Source organism: Tenebrio molitor, chromosome 5 (genome assembly GCF_963966145.1).
Source record: "Tenebrio molitor chromosome 5, icTenMoli1.1, whole genome shotgun sequence".
Taxonomy (NCBI): domain Eukaryota; kingdom Metazoa; phylum Arthropoda; class Insecta; order Coleoptera; family Tenebrionidae; genus Tenebrio; species Tenebrio molitor.
The window spans coordinates 23,784,670-23,808,110 of NC_091050.1; the positions used below are offsets into that span (position 1 = coordinate 23,784,670).

At 35.9% G+C, this 23,441-nt stretch overlaps 1 protein-coding gene across 5 annotated transcripts in view; it reads left to right on the forward strand.

Annotated features, from left to right (window-relative positions):
- The window catches only part of LOC138130946 (LIM domain transcription factor LMO4.1), a 249,212-nt gene extending 226,628 nt beyond the window's left edge, over positions 1-22,584 (forward strand). For all 5 annotated transcript variants that reach the window (XM_069047669.1, XM_069047671.1, XM_069047672.1 and 2 more), the window contains one exon: positions 21,624-22,584. The gene's annotated coding sequence lies outside the window, so the exon portion shown is untranslated. The remainder of the gene's footprint in view (positions 1-21,623) is intronic.
- Positions 22,585-23,441: the final 857 nt, after the last annotated feature.

Genomic DNA, 23,441 nt, shown 5'->3' on the forward strand with positions numbered 1-23,441 from the left:
GGCACGGAGCCATAATGAATTCAATCCCAGTCTTTATTGAAATTCCCTCGTATATTATACTATATATGCTGCGATTCTGTTTTAAAATTTACCAATATTGCTATATAACAATGTTGTAATGCTATGATATGAACCTGTTGATTGGTTGGATCTATGTAAAATCAATATTGTTGAATAACAATCTTGCTAAATTTTGAAATAGAAACGCACTAATTTATTAACAATTTTTACTCCTTAGTTATTCAGCAATAACTAACTCAATTTTAATCAAGCCTTGAATTAGTTACTTTTCGGAGATTCCGAATATCATTTTCTATTAAGCATTAAATTTACTTTAAGAATAGTTTGTAAATTATAATAGACATAAAAATATGATATTTTAGGTACAGTTGGTTGGTGAAAAAAGAAGCACAATACGGTATTCGTAACACGTTCCAAGAACTGCCACAAATGAGGAAAATCTACTAATAATTTATGTCGCCCCCTCTCTGGTTTCTCTCATAAAGATTTTTTTTAAATAAATGTTACTGTTCAATAGATTTTTTTTTATATTCTACTAAAATAAAAATAAAGGAGATCGATAAAATGATTATTAATAAATTTAATAAGGAATAATTTCAATATAAGATGTAGATAAATAATTAATAATTAATGTAATGAAAAATATAATTTTTTTACAAGGAGTGTTAAATATAGAATAATATACGTGGTATTAACCTCTTCAAAACCGTGTTGCCCAAAGGGGTTAATTACGAAATAGTTTTTGCAAGACCTTTGTCTCTCTAAAGTTAAACTATTACGAGAAACATGAATAATAAAATTTTAAAATATAAATCATATAGCATTAACTTTCTGTTACCACTGCGTAACACATCTAACCAGTGAAAAGTCAAAAGCAGTCACCACGTCGAAACATTTACATTAATTTAATAAAATTGGTGAATACGATTATACGGTATAGAAATTCATTTTGGGTTTTGTTTATTTCTGTAACAAATTCAATAAAATTTGGTTGAGTGCAAGTGTACTAAAGTGTAATATAAAGTTCCTCAAATTGTAAAATATAGTTATTTACAGTACGAGTGAGGAAGGCAAAGCTTTCGTTCACGCGAATTGCGTGTTCGTCCATGGAACGGAGCTGAGTGGACGATGCAAATAAAGTGGACGAAAGTGACTCTACTCAACGAGTGCTGTATTTGATTTTGTTCGATACCTCCTTAAAACATGAGTCCTTAACTTTGTATTCAAAATTTTAAATAAAAATAAACAACATTTTTGGACGGATCTGTTGCTATGGAAAAAATAAAATACAAAATAAACAGTTCTGTAACGTCAATAAAGTGGTTGTGTGCACGTTGTGAAAATGGATGATGAGGAGTTATATATTCCTGGAAGAGGCAAGTGCCGCGAGGTACCAAATGTTGCCTAAAAAATCAAAATTACGTTATTAGAAAGATTTGAAAAAATTTACGAGTGAATGAAAACTAATGACAATGAGTGAAAGACGGTGAACGAAACTGAAAGGAAAACCTTCACCCACTGATAACTATGGATACAGACTCACTTTCTAGGGATGTCTCAAACAAAAGTAGTTTTTTTAATTTGCGTTTATAACAGAGTGATAATGAAAACAGTTTTGTGATAGATCCCACTGTAACACTATTTTGTGGTAACATTTCAGTTCTTAAGAGTGGCTGCATGTGTCAAACTATCAAATGTCATCAAATTAACAAACACCTGAACTGTTATCCGATTTGAAAAATGAAAACAACTCAAATAATACATTTTTCTCAAATGAACGAAATTTGTGAGGAAACAGTAAAGGAAACCAAAAATTTAACTGTCATTTAACACTATGCTCGTATTGCCGTTGTGAATATTGATAGTCGCAATGGTTTGCTAGTGTTATCACATATTCCACTCAAAACTCCCTAGATCCTAAGGAGTAGGTACATTCAAAAAAACTATTTTCACTTTTTGTTAAATGAATGACGCAAAGTAGTAGTAAATGGCGTATTATATACTCTTTTAATAAGAGTCATTGAAGTAGTTGTTCTGTTGGAAACCCACTCGCACTATAATACAGTGTGGAATAAAATGATTTACATCTTTGCATTACCCTTGTAAAAATACGAAATGCCGCTCAACAAAAAAAAGAAAGCCTAACCTCAAAATATATATCCAAATTCCAAATGTGATTTATTGCGAAGGGATGATATGAATGCAAAGTTGAGATTGAAATTAAAAAGGTGCTAACAAAAGCAAGTCACAGCTAGTGTTGAAGGTAGCCACCAACGTTTGTTAATTCAATTTAGTAAATTCTAACAATTGTCAATTCGATTGATGACATTTATTGACAGAACTAATAGTTCGGCACTTCAAAAAAAAAAGTAGAGCGGTACAGGAAAATTTACATGTGCAAAAATTCCAAAGGTAATTAAATGTAAATCATTTTATTCCACACTGTAGAATCTCTTACTAAACTAGTATAATAATACACAATTATTTCACTTGTGTTTGAACACTTCAATATCTTGGTCGAATGTAGTATTAAACCGTATTACTTGTACAATGTCGTAGATAAAACCCCAATTTGTATTGGAGTTATGCTAATAATGTAAACATAAGTCTAATCGTGTCGTTAAAATTCCAATCCATATGGTCCGCCCATATTAAATTTGACTCTGTGGTAACCCATGTTCCGGACTCAGCTTGTCTAAGATGCCCAACTGATACTCAGCGGGAAATTTTGAACTAGGGACATTTGCTTTATTTATTTTGATCACGAGAACAACCAAAACATTTTAAACCCAAACAACGAAAATCGTCTATTTGTCATTCTTGATTTAATATTCGTAATATTTATATTCTTTCTTTATCCATATGCCTCATAAGCGAATAGAGAGACAACACAGTTTTTTTTTTACATACCAATGATTAAGAAAAATATTATTTCTTGTCTTACAAAAATAAACAATAAAGACACAACACTTTTATGTAGGTAGATACCGGTACCTATCAAATTGTAACTGCAGAATATCTTTGACTTAGTTAATTTTGTTGTCGCATTTTACAAATTTCGCAACTGTGCGATGGGTCCTCCACTTTTCAGAGTACTGTTAATCCGGCCCTGTTCCGCCTTCCATTACTTTCGTAATCGATGATCCCACACTTTTCAATTTGAGCCTCCGACATAACCCGTGCGATAAAATAATGCCTCGATAAGCAAAGGTTATAGTTATTTAAGATCTTTTTTCAGTCGATCCAAACACCTGTTTAAAAGCGCCCATCACAATTTATTACAGAAACTCGTTGTTATTGGTATGTTAGATTGCGTCTTATGGCAAGTTTCACTCAACTTCAGATAAGAATGAGCAGTTAATGTCTTCTAATATAATAAAACGCCCATTAAATTTTTGCCGTTTTAAGTAACTTTCATTGTTTCTATTAATTTTATGTGGGGGTCATATTTCCGCTTGCCTTCCAAACACTTGCCGCTGATTGCATCAAGTCGAGCTTTTTTGTTTTTTGCAAAAGTCGGCGAAACTTTGCAATTAAATTTTCAGCGTGTGACGTTACAAATCGAACAGAAAGTTGGTACAGTCTGCCATAAGAATGTCCTCCGTCCATATAAACGATTCGCTATAAATAAAATATCTTGTTAACAGAGTTTTGTGCGAAACTCTGGCATTAAAATAGATTGATACCACGTGTGTTTCCCAAATAAATTCTATTTCGTAATGAAAGCGATTTATTATGCGACACTTTTTTGGGATTTGGTAATAGATTTTTTCAAATGTTACATTGTTTCGCTTAATTTATGGCTCATGAGGCTAATAATTCTCGTTGTTGATGTCTTACTGTGCTCCACAAGGAAATATTTTATCTTTTCCATTACCAATCGGCCACCTACTAAGTCAAATTAAAATATCATTCAGACACCGACATAATGGGCCCGCTAATAATGAGAAATACCTAATGGATAATTACCGTTCTGTCGATGAATTAAGCGGCCATTCTTTCTGGCACGGCCTTCGCATATGGCGAAATGAAACTTTTAATTGATTAGAAAATTTTAATGCGAACAAACAAGAGGAGTTCGCATGGCGGGGTTTACGCAACCCGGTTCGAAATTTATGTTACGCCACTGAATCAATGTATCGCAGTGGTTCTAATTAACTTGGACATTTCTCCCATAAATTTTAAGCCAGACTCCAATTTATGTACGACGGAACGATGGAAATAAAAATGAAACCAGAATAGCATCTATTAATTGACAGAGAACGCCACGAATATCGAAGTCACCTTCATGTTAGCGTTTATTTATTTATATATTTTTTTTTTATATTTAATTAGCCTCTCGGGCGCCCAAAATGATTTGTGACCCCATTCGCAATTTGTAGAGGCGCTCCTTTTCAAATAATCGCTAATTAGTCGGTTTTATCGCACTTACGTGATCTTCATTCATAAATCACCACCGCCCATATTTACATTTATCGTCGTTGATTTATTCTTTGTGTGGCGTAATTTGCGAACGACGCTTCACATGAGAGCTCAGAGATGATTTAAAATCGCGGATATGTCCCGTAATGGTGTTGTTGAGATTTATTGGTATCTGACCTCGGGTATTCCTTTGGATTCCTTTATTAGAACCGCTGCAAAAGGAAGTTCCTTATTGGGCATCTGTTCAGACATCTTTCAGAGAATTCGAGTACAACATGCGCAGCTTGTGTCTTTCGTGAATTTAACAATGTTGCCAATTCTACAGATTTTCATCTTTACCTGCTGTTCCCAGTTAGTCTTGTTAGACCTGCAACTTTCAGAAAAAAAAAACATAATGTCACTACTATCAGTGTACCAGAACGAATACGCAGGAATTTTAAAAGAAACAACTTTTTTCATAATCAAGTGCAGTCTTTTTTCTTCTAGAATATTTGAAATGTTTACTTTATTAATTACGTTCTGTGCTTCGAAACGTGAAAAAGAGTCTGAAGAAGGATGTAGATTGTTATTATAAAAGTTGATTACATCGTAGTTGGCTGTAAACTTTGCCACCTACAATACATTACGTAACCATACTATTTTAAAGGTCAATTGATGTGATTACTTGGTTGCCTAAAAACAAGAGGCTCTAAGATAATTTGAAGTCAACAAGAATTGTAGCAAAAAGAATTTCATTTGTTCACTTGATTAAAATTTTCTAGAAAAATTATAAAAACAAGAACAGAGTAAAAAAACAAATGTATTGTTTTAAAAGAAAAAATGTTTATTGCTGTGTTCCAGGCACTTGACAAATGGTCTTTAAAATATCAAAATATTGCAACATGTTTGTGGGTTGTGCTCTAATTATTCTGTTAATGTTCAACAGCTTCCAGATTGGCTTTCTAGTAGTTTTTCCTTTATTTACACTTCCAACCTGAACAAAATTCTGGGTCACACCTTTAACATGGAGTTAATGGTTTCGAGGAGATGGACTTAATTTCATTTTTAATGTGGGCCACCAAAGATGTTTCTTGGTTTAGAAAATTGAAATACTTCCTAAGGTTTTCATTCGCGTTGGTTAACTGTGAATAAGTCCACTCATCATTGTTGAATATTCCATTTCGATAATAAGATATTACAAAAAATGTGTCTCATGTCAGGGAATAAACCATTCTTATTGTTACTAAAGTAAGAAAGTGTTTATGTTTAGGCGTACACGAAATGTTTTCTACTCACTGCAGTAAATAATGTTCTACGCGAGATAGTCTTGAAAAACTTTTGTCTAAGTGGAAAAACCTTAATTAACACTGATGAGCAATGACAACTGCAAAGTAACAAGTGTTAGCTGGCAAATGTCAAATTTACAAATCTAGAGGAGGCGGCAAATCTGTACGTACACGTAAATCACAGCCAGCTGCCATATAATAAATATTTATAATAAACCTGTATGTTTTTAATGAACGTACAAACTCTTACGCTGTTGCGTTTTGAAGTATAGAAGCTTAGATTCTAGCAGTAGATTTTTAAAATTGTTTTGCTTGTGATATACTCATACCAATGCAAATATGTAATTTATTAAGTAACTATAATTAACATAAATTAACTTAACAGTATAATAAAAAAGTATTAAGTATTAAATTAATAGTCATTTTATACTAGATCTAACTTTAATGCTAATAAAACTTTAAATTGATGCAACAACTTTTCAGCGTTATGAAAAGCACAGCTTTGATACTATTAGATAGATATTAAGATCTTTTCATATTGCTCTACTAATTTGTACTTCTTATTGTCAGACACATTTTAAGCATTTCATGTCCAATTAACTCGCTGCAACTTCTGTGAGATTTATTGTAGGTTAGGACAAACATTTTGATTTCAGTCGAATCGTTGGTGCAAGGTATGATTTTGATGGTATAAATTTCCTACAAAACCTACAAGATCACCCATGCAGAACTACACTTCGAGTAGAGTTTTTCCATTAATTTTACAATTCATTTTTGCTTCTAGAAAATAAAAGAGCAACGCGTGTTAAAAGTAGACTTCATTGTTCTTAATCATAAAGCTTAGTTTATAGTAGATCGATACTTGTAGATAAATAACACACAGTAGGTAAACAACAAACGATTTCAGGTAGTGACCATTTGTTCTTGATAGCAAGTAACTGTAAACCACATTTTATTTTTATTTATTAATTGTTTTCACCATAAAGCTTTTGGTGGATGTAATGTTTTTAGTCAAATACAGATTCATTTACGACCTCTGGCACTGAAGGCAAAGAGTAAGAAAATGTCCCAGCATAACCACACTTTGATGTCCTAGACATTTTTTTTTTAATTTTCATTATCACTGTTTCTACGGTAATGCTAAGATAATAATACTAAGGTGGTCTTTCTATTTTTGGATAAACAGTAACGACTCGGGATAGGTTCTCTGAATGAGGAAGTGGATTCAAATTTTCTAGGTGATAAACCTTTTTAACCCAACTGTATGGTTTCAAATTCAAGAAATCTTCTGCTCTGATTTTTTAAGGTTGAGCTTTTTCGATGATGAAAAAAAATATTTAATCGATCTGCGGGAAAGGCAGAACTCGGGTAATAATTTTGCCATGTTTAGTCTATTTTGGACAAATTGATGTGTTTTGACTTGGAAGAGTTCTGGGGCCTTCAGCTAATCTCAATCTTTCCTTCCTACTGCTTAGATTTAGATGGCATATTCTTACACTCATCTGCTCTTTCTATTGATTTGCGCCAATCATTCTGCATTTAATTAATTTAAACGATTTTTTTGTATGATTTATTAAACTGATTACTGTAGCAATGATTTACTTCAGTTATTTTTTTGTTAAATTACTTTACATAATTGTTTGATAATTTCTCAAAATTAAATTGTTCATTTTACTCATGATTTGAAACTTGATGTTTCAGATTTAGATATTTGGGGGGGGAGCTTTAGTTTTAAGAAATTCTTAGATATCTAGATTTTTCATCACACACAACACATTCGCAGAGAATCTATTTAGTCCTGAAAGGGAGTTGTTATGTTTGACTTTTTTTATTTTATTGGTACGGTTTTATTGTGACATTTGCTATAATTTCGTCTCGTACAAATATAGCTGAACCTAGAATTCGGTATTATTGAACCTGACATTAACAATATTAAAATTTCGCTTTAAATCAACCTTGGCAATCGTCGAAGGATTAGAGCGATCAGGTTAGACTATTTTATAGGTGTGCTTAAATGAGATGAGAATACAATCTTTTATATGTCCCCATTAAATAGTTGATACTTTCTAAGGTTTTAGATTTCCAATCGATAATATTTTTGTGGCGCACCTGAGCTGCGACCGTTACTATATTTTTGACTGTAACATAATTAATAAAAGGTGTTCAGAAACTAATCCTTTTGGATGTACGTCTGTTTAAGATGCAACTGGAGTTTTGTTTATGTTTCATAATTGTTATTTAAGATTATTTAAAGAACAAGCATGTTCCCAGTTACAACCAACTCCACATGTGCTAGTTTCAGAACACCCCCTTTACTAAATTTTTCCTGATTGTAACTGAATTTCCAACTTTAACCAGGCCTGATGCGTATGTGTTGATTTTATTATTGTTGCCGTATTTGTGGTTGATAGTTAAATATTCTGACTCGCTACTTAGCCTTATGATGAAGTTGCGTTAAAGTTTGTTACCCAGTTGGGCACAATCAGCCAAAGGAGCATAGTCGTTACATTTGTGGAAAATTAACTTTGTACAGTGTTGTCGAAAAATGTCGTTTTCGATGTTGGAATTTGCAATTTTGGAAAAGCTCGCTTGAGTTGAGTCATTAAAGGTGCGGGTTCGCCATAAAATAGCACGGTTTACGAGTTCTAATGCCTTATTAGTGATAGATTTATCTTCTAGTACATTGTGAAAATAGGTCTGGAAATATTTGCATAATTTATGCGGTCCATAAAATCGGACGTAAAAGCCAAATTTCCTAATTGAGAAGGAGTTTCAATTCGTGCTTTATGGAGGGTGTGAAGTTTGATATAGGAAAGCGATATCAAGGATTACTTTCCTTGATGAGAAATGAAAATCTAAAACGCATTAAGGAAATTGCCATTGCTTTTAAATTAATGTTAATTGTGCGCTGAATCCATTTCCATTTCAAATTGTTATTGAAATTAATGTACCTTCCCTTCTTTAAGCAAAATTGCCATCAAATATTTATAAGACTAATTCAATTGATTAAATCCTCCCAACCCTTTATCCTACATAACTCGCCTTTCTTCCGATACACCCATCCATTTTGTCGGATTGAGTCACGTAGTAATTAATCCATGGCCGGTTAAACCTTCCATTTCATCCACTTATCGTCGAACGATGACCCCCTTGATCGGAAGAAACCTTCCGCGATTAAAATACGTCTTGGCTTGTACACCTTAAAGATAGTTAAAGTAAGTGCTGTTTCCGCAATTGTCTAGGTCCGGATGAGATTCAAGTGTTTCAGATGAATATTAAAACGTAAAGGAATGCATCGAGATGGATTAGGCGAAGAGCTGCTCTTGGATTACTCGTTTCATTAAGTTGAGTGCCACTCTGATATGCGAGTTCTTCCGGATCTACAAAGCTCTCTCTTACTACTACATTCCATTACGGATAAGCCCGCGATGTCTTCATCGAAATATATCAGCCCCATGCATCAACATTTTTTATTTTTTTTGGTAATTTGAGTAATAATGGCAGGGGACGCTTTCAGTAATTAGAGTAATTCAATCGAAATTTATTGTGTTTCGGTAACCCGATTTTTATTTCGACAAAGAAGTGGAATGAATAGTGTGCGGGAGCTGATGGGGTTCAATATTGCATTGGTCTACAGAGGGTTATTACGTTATCCAATTAAAAAGGTATTCGCCAGGCCTTTTGTGTAGCCGGCTGTGTGGATGAATTTGTTTGATTATGAGGCAGCTATCAATCTAAAACTAATTAGGTTTCATTTTTAAACAGCCTCCCATAATAGAAGCAGCCCCAATGACTAATTAATTTTTCAACTCGTTCTCTTTCCGTCCGCAGATTACCCGATTTTTACGATCCAATATGTGTTATATCCTCATCATAACCGTAAAGAAAAGACGGATAAATCGAATGAAGATCAATAAAGTGCCGCTATAGACGGACGAGATGAAAGACCAAATTGGAACTAAGAAAATAGGGGGCGAGGAATTGTCCCCGGCGATAGTTGCCGTCCTTCACACTGGACGATTCGTATTTTGCAATTGCTGCCTATTGAATTATTCAGCGGTCACAAATTCGATGGAGGAGCTGTAGAGCTCGATATTCTTTTGGTCTTGTGGATTTTAAGACCCATGCAGGAGATTGTTTTGTGGCTAACAATGTCCCCGCTGATGGTACGTCATCACTACAATTTCCCTTACACCACGACTGTCTGGCATTTCTTCTACTTGTTAAAGCGGCACGAAATTCAAGTGACATAACACTCGCCAACATCTTAAAAGCCTCTCGGGGCGAGATGCTAAGTGGTTCCCAGTTATGAAATAAGTTTGTTAAATTCTTATTGTTCCAAATTAACTAAGCACTGTTTTTGTGTTGTTTTTTTAATTCTTGTACAATTCAAAATAATTATTCTAAGTCTTATTTCCAGTGATGTGTAATTTATACGACAATTTCACTCAGAAAATTTCAACCAATCAGCTTGTAGTATTTTGAATCATTGGACCAATTAGGAACGAATTACACCGACTATTTCCTTCGAAAAATTTAAGCCAATCAAAAAGCTCGAATATTTGAATTTTAGCCAATAGCGATCGAATTACAGCGATAATACTGCACTAGTGCAATTATCGATAATTTGCACTAGTGCCAAATTTTCCCGTAGTCGTAATTAAAAAATCATTTGGTATTAATTTTATATTTTAAAAAGAATTACGTTTATTTGTACTTACTTATCATGTAAATTTTTCTCAGGAAATAGTCTGCCAAAATATCCTCTCGTGCATGTCAAATTGTGGATAATTTGACATGCACTAAGGATATTATTAGTGATAATTTAGCATGGTCCTAAAATTATCGAAAAAATTAACGCTGTAATGATCTCCTCCTTCCTCGAATTATTATTATTTGACAGTAAATTATGTCATTTTGAGAGCTTGAGTGTTAAAACAGATCATATCAAGAGCTGGAGGTTAATTCGATTGTTTTTTCAAATAGCCTGGTATATTTTTTTATTCCGATTTTGAAAGAGATTATTTTTCTGAATACTATTTATAAAATTGATATGATTAACTGGTTGCCTAAAGACAAGGGGTTTCTTGAAAATGTAATTTAAAGATTAAAAAATGTCCTGCGAGGGGTAGTCTTAACTGTGTTGATGCCTTAACTAACTTAAAACACCAAAATTTACACTTTCAATGAAGAAGCTGCACATGTGGGGTATTTCGCGAGTGATAATGAGCCCAACGGAATTGAAAATGCAATTGTCACTGGAACCATTGGGAAAATTCATCTTTCTATAGTGATCGTAAAAAATTGTATATTGTGCAATAAATGCGAAAAAGTGTCAATCTTTCACGACTTCGTCTCATTCCAAACTCGCACGTGTGAGAAATAGGCCATTTCATGCTACATATACTCTTTCTAGGATCAAGTAAAATGACTTATAAAGTAAACGCACATTGCCTTACGACTCTTTAAGTTTAACTTACTTCTTGAGACCGACGCGCATGCGCAAGGTGGGAAATTATTGCACATGATCCTTTCTAGACGCTCCAATATTGTCGTCTGATAGGGCATGAGAAAAATGCATCTTTTCATGTTGATGATAGAAAATAAATATACTGCATAAAGAGTGGCAAGAACGTTTTAAATGCATTTTTTTATCACCTGAATTCATTTAAGTAATCTTTTGTTGAGAATTATCAATTACAATGTAAACTTTTCATAAATCATTTTAGCAAGTCATTCAATATTTATCTTGTGAAACATTTGTAAAAGATTGCATTACACTAACAAAAAGTCCCAGAGGAAACTTTTTTCGCACTGTACCAGTTCATTCGTTTTGGTATTTTTACTGCGCTAATATTTGCCTCGTTCGTAAAGTTGTTAATTTACAAACGATCTCGTTGTCAGTACTGCATATCTTTGTTATAATTTATTCACGTTTTCATTTACTTTTTAATTAACGTTTTCGGTTCCGGCACTAATCCTTCAATCAACACTTCATCACCGTAGCAATAAACCGTTCCGTTTCGCTTATCCATAAAAAAATCCGAAAGGACAAGGCGACAGTATGCATCCTCGCTTTGCGCCATGACTTATCATTTGATTTTGCGTAAGCACGCTTTGTTGCCGTCACAAATGAGCTATGCAGCCTCCGACGTATCGAGTAACCTCCCACACGTCCTCCGGACATTGAACACGTGAGGCGACGCCGTGTTAGATCTAAATTTGTTCGTGTCGGCTGGTTTCAGGGGGATGGAGTAGGCAGGATGATTTGAACGTGTTTTTAATTAGGTAGTTGGAGGTATTTCAGTTATTCGAGCGGTTTGTCCGTGCGAAAGGCGGTGGTGGTGTTTTTTGCCGCATAAATATTTTCTTGGAGAATAGAGGAGCAATTACAAGCCTTTAGTCCCCACATTACAGAAGAACCATAACTCGGAATTAATTGACGTTGGTTCGGTGGGCAAAAATGGGCGATTTAACAAGACAGATACGATCTGGCGATGGCGGCACATGTAAAACACAAATAGCGCGATTGCAATGCGGTAATGGCAATATCGAAGAGGAGTCGACAAGGGGCAATTAGGTAAAGTAAGCACGGGGACAAAGACGGAGCACGCCAAGAGATGCAAATGTACATTAGACTAATTGAACATTAGGTGAAATGAACATTTGGACCCCATTAGTGATGAGAAGGAGGAACGTGATTAATTAGCCGGCTTTATAACGGTAGAAAAAGATCATTTAATTCTAAAATAATAACATTAGGCCGGCGGAAATTAAACGAGCACCGAGTGTTTTATTTGTGTTGTAAAACGATTGTCAATTATGGTGCAGCGACAGACAAGCCCGGGTCACACGGTGAGCCATAAACCTAATTAGACCTTGTTATTGCTCGGGAGTGGAGGGCGTAGCTCGGGAGGGTTTCTTTACTACTACTGTTTTTAAATTCCGCCGAAAGTTTACAGTCCACTCCTCGGCGGCGAATTAGCTCGCGCCGAACGAAAATCAACAAATACCATGAGATGAAAAACCATGAATCATGCTCCTCCGGGTCTCTTATTAATTCAGGAGAAAGTGCTCCGAGTGCGGAAGAAGAGCAGGAGGCTCTAATAGAGGGCTTAAAAACGCGCAATTAATTAGCCCCGTTAAAATTGGCTTCCGAGTGAGTGGCATCGAGACCCTAAGTGCGGTCCATTTAATTCGTCAGAGATGTCTATGGTGCTGCACAAAGTCTCCGAGATTTATGAATTGCCACCGTCGAGACGCCGCGCCAGGCTGTATCAATTTGCCTGTGTGTGTTTGGCGTGGCCCCTAATAAAGGAAAGGGGTAGACGAGACGACGCACCTACCCCCAAGATTGGGCGGGTTAAGCGCCGCGAGGAGCCTCCACATTAATTAGTCCTCGATGCAAGGGAGCCATGAAAGTTTACCAGTTAATTAGGGAAGTCGTACTCCACCGCGGGCACTAGCAATTTGCCTAAATTCTCGCTAGATCGCTGGGCTTACTCGGAATTGCTGACAAGGTCTCATCGACAATCTATTGCTTTCTTAATTTCACACATTTTTACGGTATTACTTTTTTATTTATACCTACCTTTACAATTCTTTATCAAGTAACGTACATCTTCTGCCGCACTTTGAAACACACAAACGAGAAAGTAACTGAGCTTTTCAACATATTTATATCGGAAAGATCAAAAAGCGCTCCATCGAGTGACCACTAAGGGCAAAGCGAACTTTGATTCTACGTCACATGAGAAAAATGTCTATTTGCATCATTTGCCGGAGCATAAAGAGTGGGTCTCTGAAGTGGACTGTGTCTTTTTAATACTTGTTGGGAATTCGTATAATTTACTGGTCCCAGAGTGGGCAAATGCTGCAATTTCTAAAAAAAAAGATTTCATTTTGTGTTAAATGGTAACAATTTACTGTGCGAGACACTTTGTCGACTGAAAGTTAGAGGAGCTTGATGCTCTCGCGTCAATTCACAAACAATTATACGGTCTAAAAATATATCTAATAGTGATTTCTGAAAGGAACTCTATGGACAGTTTGTCATGGGTTTTAGAGAAAAGAAACTATGAATAAATTTATGGAGGTAAAGATTGTGTACAAGTATTTTGTTAATAATTACCACAGATCCAGAATAGAAGAGATTTTCCCTTTTGTGGCTCTTTCATCGTTTGCACATTTTTTTCTATAACTACTTTCATTGAAGTTTATTGTAACTATATTTTCCTTTTCAATCGTCATTTATATTAGCTTTTCTTCCCATTTAAATTGTTCTTTCTTGCTATTCGTTTCATTTTTATCGATGTCTTTACTACATGGACGTCCACATCCTTCCCGCACTATTGATTCCTATGTGTTTTTCTATATACTTCTAGATTCAGTCTTATTTTGGTCTGTTCCATTTTGAAACCAGTAGATACATTATTATACTTTTCACCAAGTCGTCAAATGATCTTGACTGAAATTCAGAACTTAGAGCTAGATCAAAGCGAAGCAATAGAAGATCCACAATGAGTTTGATTTATTTTAAATGAAACATAACCGTAGAAGAGAAGGGAAGTTGGTCGAGGAGCTTGATTCGCGGCCGCCCTAATCTCCAGAGAGCTTAAACCGCCACTATTTACATATGTTTCCACTCCCCGGACTTCCGGTCATACTCCTTTTCCCTAATTAAAATTAACTCCCGTTGACAGACTTTTCCCTAAGAACTACGTATCCGGATCCCTCAACGGTGACATCTCCATTGCGGAATATTTTCCCGAACCAGTTTTTTTCGTGACGCTGTTGATTCGGGAAAAGAGGTCAGAAAGGGGCCCAGAATTATATTGCCTTGACGCGCCACCCAGATAAGGGTATTGCATGTCGGACATAACAAGTGCGGTCTGCAAAGTTCGTTTTAATCATCGTTATCTGCGTTCTGGTGCAGCAGAGTCGTCGGTGTTGAGTTATCGTATTCGGGCAGCAGGAGATGATCCCCTTAAACTCGCAGTCAATCACAGGAAGTGCGCGGCTCGTTGCTTAATTCCGGAAGTAGTCGTGTCGTCTCTCTCTCTCCCTGTTGCCGCCCTCGCAAAATAAAAACACTCGACGTCCGACGTCCTAATGGACCAGAACGAGATGCGATATGTTATTATATATAATGTAATGTAATTCAATTTGGGCGACCAGTGGCGGCGGCGGCGGTGGCGGCGGCTCGTCCAATTACTTTCTCCCGTCTTCTGGATTTATAAGTCTGCCGTTTTGAGGTGTAGCGGCAGTTATCTTAATGTAATCGACTTTTATACGAAGTTCTTAAGTGGTCGTCCTATTTAGTGCTTTGATTTTTATTGATACTAGAGGAATTAAGCAAGTCATTAAGGCGACTTATACGGGCGCTTACTTTTACGGTCCAAACTACCAAACAAATCACAATTCATGTTGGCAAAATTTCTTATTTTCTAGTTCACAACGTTGCCATCAATGACTGACCGACTATCAATTCTTCCAACAGCAAACAAATAATATCAAACATGCTTAAAGCATCACGTGTTCACACATGAAAGTGAATTTTTTTTGGTGGTGTAAAAAATTTAATTGCTCTATTAATGTTCTAATGAAAACAATATAATCTGTTGATGTTATCTCTAATGACTCTCTGTACAATGAGCTGCTAACTATTGTACCTACCAGAGGAGTGCCTGCATGATTAATTAGTTATACAATTATCGCGATTCTGAATTGTCAAATGGTGCATTTAAATTAACCAAATCAATTAACCTTGACGAAGGAAACCAAAACTCACTAGTCGTAGGGTGAGAAAGCTATTTTATAAAAGTTATCATAAAAATCTGTTTTTTTTTAAATGCGAAAAGAAAAAAAATCAGTAAATGTCAAATACAACGTTTGTTCTTAAGCTTATACAGGGTTATTTTAAATTTTTCTAACATCATAGTTGGCGTAGAAAACCCCACAAATTTGGGATGTGCCGCTAGTCTCGCAACAGACTTATATAGCAGATAGGTGGTGGTCTGTCAACTGCCACGTAGAAATGTATGTATATAAAGCGGCACACCTAACGATGTTAGAAATATTTATGATAACCTATAGACTCAAAGTATGTACTACGAAAATTCAAAGAATTTTATTTCTTGGCGTGATTACTTAAAACACTAATTCTGTTGACATAACGAGGATGCTTTGATATCTGGAAATGTTCTCTTTTAATTTTGGCAAATAGATTAATATTTACCACTGAAGAAAGAGTATGTCCATTTATAATCGTGGTAACTGGAGATTTCTTAGTACGCTTTTATTAATAAATTTAGTGATCTCACAGGAGTTTAGATTATTTTATTTTTATCTATTCAGGCTGCCATTCATATTCAATGAGTTATAGAGTTAAAAAAAAATCTTAGGTATTTTCGAGTAAAAATGGTAGAATTTTGCCTTGGAGCAATCTTTTGTAAAGGTATACATATCGAGGGTTCCTGTTCGGTGTGAGGATTATTTTCGAAAAGATAATGGTGGGGTTAAAAGGTGGGGGCAGTAGACTGTAACTAGGATATCCATCCAGACCTGGACCGGGCTGTTTCTGATGTGTTTCGTGAAAAGCTCTCGGAGCGATTTAGTTGATTTAATTAAAAAGCGATTCATGTTGTCTTGTGTTTAATAGGGCGTTTAATTTTTGAATTTAATTCGGTCCATTATACGTTTAAGCGCGTAGTTGGGGGCGATCCGGGCCGTAATCTCGTACCTTTGTATGGGAGCGCTCCGGAGTATAAAAGCGAAACCTGTGTAAATTTCTAAAAACGGTATTCGCTTAATTAGCTGCGAGTCAAAGTTTAATTTTTCATCAAGTTGTTCGCCGGTGCCGGCAAACACCAAGTGGAAGCGTGACCGGGGGCGGCGGCTCACTTCATCTTTCTAATCTGAACGCCTAACGTATGCGGCTCAGTCCGGCAGGGCACAAAGAGGGCCACATAAAGGCGTAGGTAATTGGGTCGAGTAATGAATAACTAACAGAGGGGAGCTGACCGCCGCCTCCGCCGGTGAATGCGTCCGATTGCCCCCGGACCTCCGCTAATGGCCGCCCTCGCTGCCCAGAGGGCGCTTCATAATTAAAAGACCGACGTCGACGGGATTACACTACTTTATTTATAGTCACGATCTATATTGCTAATTAACGTTCTCATTTTCAGCTATCAGACCTGTCAGAACGGCCTGTAATTACTCTGGAATCGGTCTTACATAAATCCGGGCCGCTGCGCTCCGGTCTGATCGTTCACCCGGTCGAGCCCAGACCAAACAAACTCGCCGTTTATTAGTCGTTCACACTTTACTGTGTCGTTAAATTGCACTTGTATTCTAATGTAAAGTCAATTGGTCACGTTTGTCATCGGATACAACGGATAAATCACACCAGGCCTCCTTGACTGCATCTCGCGTGCCGCCTATCGCCTACGTACCCGGAATAGACGAAAATTTGTCCGGACTCCGGGGGACGTTTTTAGGTAGTCGCCGAGCTAATTCCCTCGACTTGTGACCTATCCAGAAACAGCATGAGCCAAACTGACTGGAGAGAAAAGTTTAAAAGCCCCTCACACCTCCAAGTAATGCGACAAAGAGAAGAAAACGTTTTTCAATAAAATACATACATAAACAATATTTAAAATTCGATAACAATTTTTCTTTGAGGTTTAGATTCTCTTTGTGTTATTATCTTTTTCTCTTTTGGGGTATTTTAATGCAAAAGAAAATTATACTCCTAAGCTCCGAAAAGCTCTGTTGGTGGCACTTTTTAAAATTCCTTTTAAACTCTTCCAAATCAACACCATTTTAACTCAAAATACTTATTTTAATCATTTGTAATATTTTTTATGGTTGCACGTGAATTTTAGAAACAATCAATACGTATGCCATCATCGATTCCTCCCTTTTGACGATGAACCAGTGTAGTGTCCACCACCCCTGTGCTTTCACGAGAGGAACTGGCTTTTTCACATGCACGAGAAATTAGTGCCATTCAAATGTGTCGTTCAGCTTCATTTTCCGTCATCAATCAAAATATATAGAAAATGACCGCAACATGTAGAAAATAATCACTTGCGCAAGACGGATAGGAAATTAAGTTTTTGACTTTGATGTAATGCTTGCAGCTGGCCTCGAGTACGCACAATAAAAACAATTAACGATGTGTCTCCGGCAGAGGGGGCATTTTAATATTGCGAGGGGTTTAAATGCCGTGGAGTGGGTCTTTTCGGTGGGAACACAATGGATCGGATGATATTATGTCACTTTTCCGGACAATTTCTGCCGAGTAAACAATTCAGGCCGTTGAATGCACCAAGTAAATCTGATTTTCGCAAGTTGCTCCGTTTAAACGAAGAGCGTAATGGGAGAGTAATGGTAGGATCAAAGAAGTGGGGGTTTTGTGTAAACTATTGTTGTGCTTTTGGGATAGAATAGCAATGCAGAATTTTTTTGTGATTTATCCTCATTTTTATTTTAATACAAACGAACTGCAGGAAACATGAGTTTTGGTCGATCTTGCTCGATCGAGTGAAAACTTCTTTAGGCGCACCACGCATTATTCCCGGGTAGTGAATTATTTTCACCGTCACGCCGTCACGCGTCAGGTCACACGCTTTTTATGTTTGTAAAAGAAAATTTAGAAATATTATTGGACATGTTTTAATAAACTTTTTAATTGTTTTGCTCGAAACAGATTTTCAAGGAAATGCAATTTAGTAAATTTATCCGCTAGAGATAAAGCTGCAGAAATATTTCTGAATACATTTACTGTTTATCAATATTTACACAGCGAGGAAATTAAAACCTGTCACGTGTCGTCGCCATCAGATAATTGAATTAATTACCGAAGTGCTGAAGGAATTATGTCGAACAAGATGTTACTACACGGTTTTCAAGCTCATCGTTGCACGAAAACACCAATAATGCATTCCGATGCTGTTTTTACACGATAGAAATTGGCAACTTTCCTGCTCCTTCAGAGGAGAACGGTGCATTCTGTCGGATCACCGTTATAGAGTTCAGCATTGTTTACAAGTTTGGCGAAAATAAGAATATAGAGGGCATTAAAATAATTCGATATTTATGACGGCAAGGCGAGCGGTTTATAAGCGTGCACTTTGGAAAATAGCAGAATACTTGAATGAGACGCCGAGCTGAACGGTATTGGAAGTTTTTATTGATATAATCCTGATGAACCCATGTGAGGTTGTCAGTGGCCCTCATTGCCCATTAGCGAGATTGAACCCTCGCTCTTCCCTGGCCCGACTTCCTGCCTCCCCCTCGTCTTGTTCCCTGCGAAAGAAATTGTTTCCTGTATGCTGGGAAATGAATTAATGCATTCTGAACATACATTATTGATCACTCTTAATGTAAATGCTTCCAACTACCTAATCGTAATTTGTAATTGAACCACATCGAATTTCAATTAACAGAGAACAACGGAACCGGTTTCTGAAAAATTAGATCGGCTCCGGAACGAGATTAAAAAGTCCTCTCCGACGAAATTGATATTGTACCACTTTATGATAATCGCGCTTGTATTTATGGGCCATCCGTTTTTTCCTCTTTAATGGGGTGCTTCGTACCGGGGACAGTTGGTTTTTTCGTATCGGAGGGAGAGGAGGCCCTTTTCAGAAATTAATTATCTCGGCGGGACGGGGGTGGGACCTGTACACGCACGTGCCCGTCCGCCACCAAATATATTTTTATATAATTATATGAAGTGTTTTGTCTTGTTATCATTTCATTAAGGAACGCCGTCCCGTGTAATTTGTTAAAAGGGAAATTAATTATAAATTAAGCTGATATGACACAAAGGGTTAATATTAGCTAATTCCGCTAAAATTATACATATATCTTTGTTTCTACAAACATTCATTAGCAATTTCGCAGCGTTGTTAATGTCAAGTAGAAACAATTGCAAAGATAATACCCGCTCGGGGTGCAAGAATGGGTAAGAGGCAGAGGCCGAAACAATTTCAATTCGGATTCTCAACGATGTTTACTTTCCATTAGGTACTAAAAGTGTCGATATCGTGCACAAACTGACTAGAATCACTACGCATTAATTTAGATTACTTTGTGCTGAGTACACAACTCACTTTACGTCGCTATCTAGGTAGGCGTTGCTTTCCACACAAGCCTAGACTAGTACGAACACCAAGCCATTATGCTGCCCTCTAATAACAGACGAATAAATTAATTTCGTTAATGAATTTACATAGGCGCTCTGGGCGCTTGCGGCCGCGATACCGAATTATCTCACTTTATTCATCTAAACAGCCCCACGATGACTAATATGCTTTGCCAACACAAAATCTTAACCACACCATTTTTAACAACACCACAAGGACAAAAACAAAAAAGTTTTGAAAAAACTTTTTTATTCTTCTTTTTTTTTGTCTCCGTTAAGTTACGTTACGTTATGTGAACCTCTATGGTCCGGTTGTATAAAGCTTAGTTAACATCGTGTCAGCTAACAACGCGTCAAGTCGGAAATCCGCCCATTTGATTGGCTGATTCAAATAAAATGTTAAATACATATTCTCCAATCAGATCGCTTGACATTATGTTAACTTTAACAACGACTTGACATCGTTTTATACAACCGGGCCTTAGAGACTGAATATGGTACTATAACAGTGTAAAGTTTGAATTTCCCGCCATTTGACACGAATGACATTTGTTTATGTTTAATCGGGACATAATTGAGCCTGTTTGTTTTCAGCAAAGGGTGCCCTTAGATGTTTGCATCGAGAATAAGAATCGTTAAGTTATTATTATTATTATTAACGGAAAAAAACAAAGATTTTTTTTATTTCCAAATTTTAGGTTAGCTGTCAATATGCTCCAATTAATTTACACTTTAAAAAAGCACAATTGACGGTTTCCAATACTTTCTCAGCCCAGGATTTCATTTGAATGCGCGATACATGCTTATGCGTACTAGGAATTTCGATTATAAAGAACTAATTATTATAAACTGTGCAAACATTTTTCAGTTAGGTAATTGTAGCCTTGTTATTGTTCTCCTTTATTATTGTTCTACCTATTTACTTAATTGAACAATACAAAATATGTTATTCATCTCTTATAGAGGTAATTTAATTATGTAACTTCGTTTATTAACAATAACAAAAAATGTTTTTTGCAATTTACATGAAAAAATATAACATTGCTATTAATAGGAAAAACAAGTTCAAGTTTACTAATTTAAAAACACTTTTCCATAACCATATATTATATGAAAGTATGTACTATGTTAAGAAGACTGAATGATAAATCGAGTTCGAGTGTTATAAATTATGATGAGTGTTACAATCAACTATCAGAACATATTTTATTTGGTTACGAAGTGGAGTAGCTATTTACATGTGGACTATTTTCCTTTTGAATATTAATGTAACCAACTTTCTATGCTCACTCAATGGCACTTCATTGACCACTTCAAGAAATGAATTTTTATCAAGTCACGAGTCAGATGTGTTTTAAGATAAAGATATTTACAAATGTTCTAATGACATATTCTACTGGTAATTAGACACAGAATTACACAATATTGAACCAGAGTAGTTCTAACTAATGAATTATGGAAGGATTTACGTACTCACACTCTTAATCGAATATGTAGTTTCACACTTGTGAGATCATTAGTGATAACAACGAAAATTTTAAGTTCACCAACTTGTAGAATCACAAATTGTCACTATTTCCTTGATGCTATATACAATATTAATCTTTCCTACCACTAGTGTGGATGTCGTAGCTTACAACTGTAGACTTTTAGTACTAGAGTATGACAACATTGTGGCGAAAGTAAATTTTAGTTCACATTTAAATATAGTCCCTTGACCTTGTGCGATGTCAATGTTTAATCCTAGTTAAAAATTGTTCCAGCTCTGACGCCGCAACACACATCGATAATGGGACATCCCTACCTCCTCCAGAATAGTTTCCTGCCACTGGCTATGATGAATGAAGTCAGGTTTTCCTACGGACAACGAAGCTTCTCTTTGTACAGTGATAACCACGAGTGATTGGTCGCAAGTCCCGTTCTTTTTGTAAAATAATAAATACAGCGTGACAATGAACGGACTTCTACGGAAGCAGTGTACAAATTTTGTTAGAAATCTATAGTGTTACTCGGACTTTGTTATGCAAGGATTAAAAGTCTCAAGCCATACTGTATGACGTAGCTAATGGGACTCAGTTCAGTGTACTTAACATGTTGAAGTTTGTTGTAGAGCGCGAATGTGAGCGCCGATGTCAACCACTTTTTTATTGTGTAAATAGTTTTAAGATAAGGATTGCAATAAGGCGCTGATATTACAAGGGAAAAAATGGAAAAAATGTAAATGATATTTATGTACATCACGTCGACGGATTTCACTTCGATGGAGGAGAGATCCAGAGTTTTCCGCGATCTTGCCCCGATCTGAAACTTTGTGATTATATTGTATAAATTATTGTATTATGGTTTTATTTCTCGTTGCTCTTGTTGTTACTAGTTAATATTTTTAATTATTCCTAATTGATATTTGTTTTATTTTATGCACTCGAAGAACTGGCGTTACTTTGTCAAGGCATTGTTGTTTTTTAATTTGGAAATCTCTTGTTGAAAGTACTGAAGGAAAACTCCTCCGCTCATACAATGTTTACTTCGTTAAAACTTAAAATTGTGTGCAATAAACCAAAACTCCTGCCCCAAACACTCAGTCACATCTGTAATAAACTTCATCATTCTCACCTTGTTTCACTTTTAATAAAGGTCATACACTGAAATGATTTGCTCAAATATTTCTATATCAAAGTTTTGTTTCATTCTGTGTGCATTCCACAATAAAACGAATTTAATTCATTTTTGTGTTTTATTACCTCGCCATTGTAACTCCCCAGATTAAGATTAAGTTTTTTTCTTTCTCCACCAAGCAAATCATCATAACTTTTATTGTACAAACGAAACGAGGAAGCAGCCACGTCTTAAAAACTTTCTTATTCAATCAATTACAAACAGACGTGATGTCCGATGAATCACCAGTTCAGGTCCCATCATTTCAACTTTTTACATGAATGTGCATCAGTCGATGGAATTGCAGATTGAGAAATTTCCATTCTTCACACGAAGAAATAAAATTCACTACAAATGCGACGGTATTAATTCGTGTCGTCTGAGAATGTAGTTCGACAAAGTATGGATTGGATTGGTTAAAAAAATGCCATTACACCAAACTTTTCAATTATCGACACGATTTTAAATTAATTACTGTCATTAAAAGACAGAAAACATGTAAATCCAATGAATTTATTATTTCTCTTGCATAAAAGGAATTAGGGAGTTGCTGGATCGATAGCACTAATAGCTATCTTGAATTATGAAGCAGTACACTAGACCCGGTATGGGAACTACCGAGTGTTTCGTTGAACGGTGCACGCAATGTTCTTAACGTAAGTATGGCATTTAATGCAATTCTTCTGCCAAATTTATGCTGAGGAATATGTTTAGTGGCTTATTTGTGAAAATTGTATACATTATCTATGCCAATAAACGCTGCAATTGTTCACAAATTACAACTCTCTTGGACCGGTTGCATGATCGAGTAAGGTATTTGAAATTAAATTGCAGACCAGGTATCGAAATTGGGAAAGGTTCATAATGTAACGTAAGTGACTAATATTGCCAAAAAGTTTTTATGTGAAGGTGACTGCATTAAAGGA